Raw genomic sequence first — 6,000 nt, 5'->3', positions numbered from 1 at the left:
GCATTTACGACCTATTATTTACTCTATTTATTTATTTTTATTATTTTTACTAAAAACTTTTTAAATTTATTTATGAAAAAAAATAGGATGTTACATTTAACTTATGTTAGCTTAGCTGTGGACTTATATTTGATTCTCAAATTTTTGTTATTGATAAATAGTATGCAAATTCTTGCTGAAATTAATAGTCTTGGGTGACTTTATAAGAAGCGTGTTCATGAGACTTAAAATAGGTGACCTGAGTCGTGTGGAAAAGAGAGGTGACAGATCCATTATAGCGTTAGTGAAGAAGAAAGGAGGATGATGAGGAGCTTCATACATATATAAATAATCAGACCAAATGGTATCTGTTTAACAGAGATAATATCAGACAAAAGGCACCTTCTTCTTGTGTAGTGCGACTGCGATGAGAAGCTTTTTGAAATTAAATCGTCTTATAGATTCTCTCTCTCCATCATTGTTTCCAACTGGTCATTTCACATCACCTACAAAGGAAGGAATCTCACTATCACTACGTACATGTTTATGTTTATGTTTATGTGATTATGTGAAGGAACCATCAACCCAAGGACACTTATCTATTTTAACGTGGTACGTACAACAATATTCGCCTCATCAACAACTCCATCCATATTCAAACCAAGGGACACCCAATTCAGGATCACACGATGTTATTATTATGTGTGCTTCCTAATGTCAATAGCTGCTGCAAAATGGCCAAACTATCAATAAGGGACAATTTTTTTAAAAAGTTTAACAATTGGGATAAAATTTAAATTAATACTTCGCCTGTAATATGAGTTTTTTTTTATTAAAATCATAAAATATTTTACGACTTTAATTTTTATTTTTTTTAAATATTACTTTTTTCATGACTTTAAAGTCGTATAGGAAAATATTTCTTTTATTGAAGTTGTAAATTATTGTAGAACTTTAATTTTTTTTGCACTTTTTTTAATTTTAAATAATTTTTTATTTTAATTATTTAATGAATTAATGTATGTTTTATTTTTTCGTTTTATTTAATATTTTTTATTTTTTATATGATTTTATTTAATATTTTTTTTATATTATTTTATTTAATATTTTCTATATTTTTTTACTCATGTTAAGAATTATTATTTGTTTTGTAAACTAAAAAAATAATAAAAAACACTTAAATTTAAATAAAAATATTAAAATATACTACATATTCGTTTAACAAAAATATTAAAATATTTTGTTACTAATATTAACAAATATTATTAACTTATAATTTATCAAATAATATTAATTAAAAAAACAATTAATTTTTACAATTATCATTAAGTAAATTAATAATTTTGTTCAGTAGTATTAATTATTTTTTATAAATTATTTTAATATTAACAACAAGAAATAATTTAGTAATAAAACGGTATGGGTATATGACTATCAATCTTACCGAATGTATGAATTATGTTTTGAAAGGAGCTCAAGCATTGTCTATTAGTCAATGAAACATTAAATAAAATAAATGACTCATTTGTTACTAATTGATGAAAATTATGAATATGATAAAGACATGACATAGGTACCCTGGAGAGGTATATGTCATGATGCAAGAAAATTGACACATTGTTATCACGCATTATATTCGCATGTATGTTCAAGAAACGAGGAAATTTGAGGTTCAAGAAATTACAAATAGGCGATATGGGCAACCAACAATATCATGCACTATCAAATTGAATGAATGATAGTGTGATTGTGGAGAATTTCAGACACTTCAAATTTCTTGCTCGCAAGCAATTGCAGCATGTGTTTTTTACCATTTAAATTAAGATGACTTTGTTGACCCTCCATACAAATTAGAAAATATTTACAAAGTTTATCAATATTACTTTTATTCCCTTGGAAGAAAAGATAAATGACGTCAATATTTGGGTCCATATTTTATGTGTGATCCTTTGAAGCAACAAAACACAACGGGAAGGTTAGCCACTAGTCGTATATATAATGAGATGAAATAATTTCAAACAGACCTAAGAAATGCTTATTGTGTAGAACTTAAGGACATAATCGTAGTAACTGTCCATACAAACAAGTTGACGGTTAATATTGTTTTTACTTTTTAATTTTATATTTATGTTTAATTTGTATTATTCATTTTATATTAATATATTATGTTGTTTTTATTTTAACAACTACTTTTATTATTAAATTATTTTCTGTTGTTAATATTAAAATAATTTATAAAATAAAATTAATTAATAATACTAAATGAAATTATTAATTTACTTAATGATAATTGTAAAAATTAATTAATTTTTTAAAAAAAGTAATATTATTTGATAAATTATAAGTTAATACTATTTGTTAATATTAGTAATAAAAAAATTTAATATTTTTTATTGAAATTTAAGTCTTTACATTATTTTTTTAATTTACAAAATAAATAATAATTCTTAACATTAGTAAAAAAAAATAAAAAAAATATTAAATAAAATCATATAAAATAAATAAAACCTACATTAATTCATTAATAATTAAAATAAAAAATTATTTATGATTAAAAAAATACAAAAAAAATTGAAGTCATAAAATAATTTACAACTTCCATAAAAAAATATTTTCCTTTATGACTTTAAAGTCATGAAAAAAAAAAACTCTTAGGATATTAAAGTTGTATTTAAAATAAAAAAAAAAATTGAAGTAGTAAAATTTGTTACTGACTTCAATGTAAAAAAAATGTAATAGATATTATGATCAAAGTTATGAAATCCAATCTGATCATTTATCCGGTTAATATAGTGGGTCAGTTGTCTAACCAGTGGGTCAGTAATTGTCTCGATTTGGCCCAATGTATATTAAAAAAATTAAAATTATATATATCTATTATATATAAGTATATAACTAATATTATTTGATTAAAAAAAAATTATTTATATTCCAAAATCTAAAATAACAATTGAAGTATTAAAATTGATAACAAAAATACACAAATAATAATTCAATAACACAATTACACAAGTCCTGGGTTTTTTTTGGAGTGCTTCAGAGCGTTTTTTTTTTGTTTTTGTATGCGAAACGGGTTTTAAAAACTGGTATGATTCACCAGTTTATCCCAAACCAGTCGGATCTAACTGGGTCATCCCAGGTCAGATGCATGATCGATTCAATAATCAAACTAGCTCGGTTATGCCATAGGGTCCCAGTTGAACCAGTTCGACCAACTAGATCAAACCGAATTTTTAAATTATGATTATAACTTTCAATCTAGAAGTTGTAACATCTATTATGAGTTATTCCTTTCGGAATATTAACTTAAATTTTACCCCAAATGATAAATTAAAAAAAAAATTGTCTAGTTTGGCCGCTGCAAAATACTGCAGCTTATTCCATTGCTACCTATACTATATAATTAACTCTATCGTTTATTCGTGAACTTCATCATAAAATTCTCAGGTTACAACCACCTGAACATTAAGCTTGTTTCTCTAAAACTATTCTCTGTGCCACCTGTTTGAGAGAAGGGGATTTAATTAGGAAGTGCTACCTGGGTGAAGTAATAAGTTTTTTTAAAAGTAAATTCTTATAGGATATGTTAAAATTTTCTCCTTGTAGATGATATTGACATATCAAAATTTTGAATTACAATTCCAATAAATTCCTAATTTAACATGAATATAATTTATAATAGATATTTTTTTTAGTTCTTCTAAAATATATTTTTAAAATGATTCTTATAATTTCTTTTCTTTTTTGGGTAAGTTTTGGTGAGATCTGATGCATTATCGTTGATACGATTGCACCTATGATCCATCCATTTCATTGTTTAATCCTATTTAAAAATTTCTTTATTTATAAATATTAATTCTTAGTTTCTGTTAATAGGAGGTTGAACTCACGACCTTTCTCATTTCCCCTCTTTTTTCATAATTATTTAACTCATCTTATATCTTCCAACCTTAATTATAAAATATTCAAAAAATGGAACAATATTTTTATTTCATTCTATTCAAATTCATCTCATTCCATTCCCTGCTGCTAATAATATTGTTGTTGACATGTAATCCTACCCGAAAATTTTACGTAGTCTCTCGTGAAACTAAAATAAAAAATATAATATTACAGAAAATATTTTGAAAAAATATATATAAAGATCAAAAGTATATAAAGAAAATGTGTATTTTGAAAGGACAAAAAACGTGAATAAACCGCAGTTTTATATCTAGAATTAGAAGGGTGGAGAAAAACTACAAAATCACTTTTTTTCCTCTACTACCAATATTAATACTAACACACTCTTTAAAATACTCTTTTAAATACACTCTCTTATTAATTGAAATTTATTAAAAATTATAAAATTAGGAGAGAAATTCATTAAATAAGAAATGAGACCTATAAAAATTTATAATTTTCAATAAATATCAACAAATAATAAAAAAAATATGTCTATTAGAGAATAATAAAAGAGTGTATTAGAGAATATGTTTGGGGACTCTTCTAATATTAAGAATGAGGAAGCTGGGAGGTGAAGAGAAGGCAAAAAAAAAAAATCAAATTAATGACAGGAAGGTGGAGGTGGAGGTTGCTTTATGGCACCTAGTCCTTAGTCTTACCCTACATGTATTCAAGTGTAAAGCTTCAAGAAACATCATTTGACGAGGTACGAAGTGGATCATGATTCATGACCTCTCTTGGGTAGAGGCCAGATATTGAACTTGATGGCTTAGACCTAGAGAGTTGGTGGATCCCATCCTACTCACTCAGTCATATATAGTAAATCTTGCGAACTTTGCTGTGATGGCTATTTGACAATGATTCAATAAACAGCTTCAAAGCCTAAACTGTTTGCTACAAAGTAGCTTTCATAGCATGTCTTATTTGAGTCAGAATTATATCTTGCTAATTAAGCCTAGTCTACTCATGAATGATGAAACTAATTGCCAAATCCTAACAAGTACAATTTCAAGAATATTATTTCTACCGCCATCATTCATATGTCTCACACTAATCTCGTGTAAATTAGTTGCCCGACCCCTCCTGCCAAATTTGTTTCAGCTTTAAATATGTCAAAAAATTATTTTTGAGTTAATTTCTATATTTAAAAAGTATAAACTTATGGCTCGTTAATAAGATAAATTAGTTTGTTCTTACTTGAGTATCAATAGATCTACCAGAGGCATAAGACTAATATATGTGGATTTTTTTTCATTGTGACCCTCAAGTCTCTTTAAGTTTCGTAGGTAATAGGATACTTGGTCATTATAAATTGATGAGCTATTAAGAGATGTCTTATTAATACTATTTCGGCTATTTAGGAGATGATATAATATTTCTTATACATACATTTCTTTGTCATCTTTTTTATTGTGATTTAAAACCTTTGATGTTCATTGTGTCATTGATCTTTTAGTTAACTTTTATACAATTTATAATTTTAAAAAAATCAAATTATATAGAAAAGTCAAAAGAAAATATTCAAGATAATTTTTATGTAATTTTTAGATTTAAATATATTTTTAATCTCTATAATATATTAGTTTTTTTTAGTCTTTCTAACATTTTTTTAATTGTTGTCCCAGTAATATTTTTTTTGTTTTATCCTTATCCTTGAAATTAGTCACTAAGTGTGACAGAATGTCATGTCAGCAACTATATTATATCTGGTGTTATGCTAGAAACTCACTTGACATCTCTTGTGAACCATAAGTCGGATCCCACTTTAAAATAAGAAAGAAAAAAAAGCATAAAAGTGTAAAACTCATCAAAAACTAATAAATTTCAATAAAAATGTGTTATAAAGAAAGAGTAAGAAAAGAAAGAATTTTGCTAGCATTCATATTATATATAATATAATGTCACATTCAGTGTCATTTTTTTAATATTTAATTAATGAAATTGTATCTCTTTACAACATTTATTTCCATCAAGCATCATCAACTTTGAGGTAGCGGTCTAGTGGTACATAAAGTCAAATAATTATAGTTCAATTTTGCCTTGTGAAATAAAAAAATAACTCATTAAAATAAATAA

Source organism: Glycine max, chromosome 12 (assembly GCF_000004515.6).
Source record: "Glycine max cultivar Williams 82 chromosome 12, Glycine_max_v4.0, whole genome shotgun sequence".
In the NCBI taxonomy this organism is placed as follows: domain Eukaryota; kingdom Viridiplantae; phylum Streptophyta; class Magnoliopsida; order Fabales; family Fabaceae; genus Glycine; species Glycine max.
Note: the sequence above shows the minus strand (reverse complement) of the source record.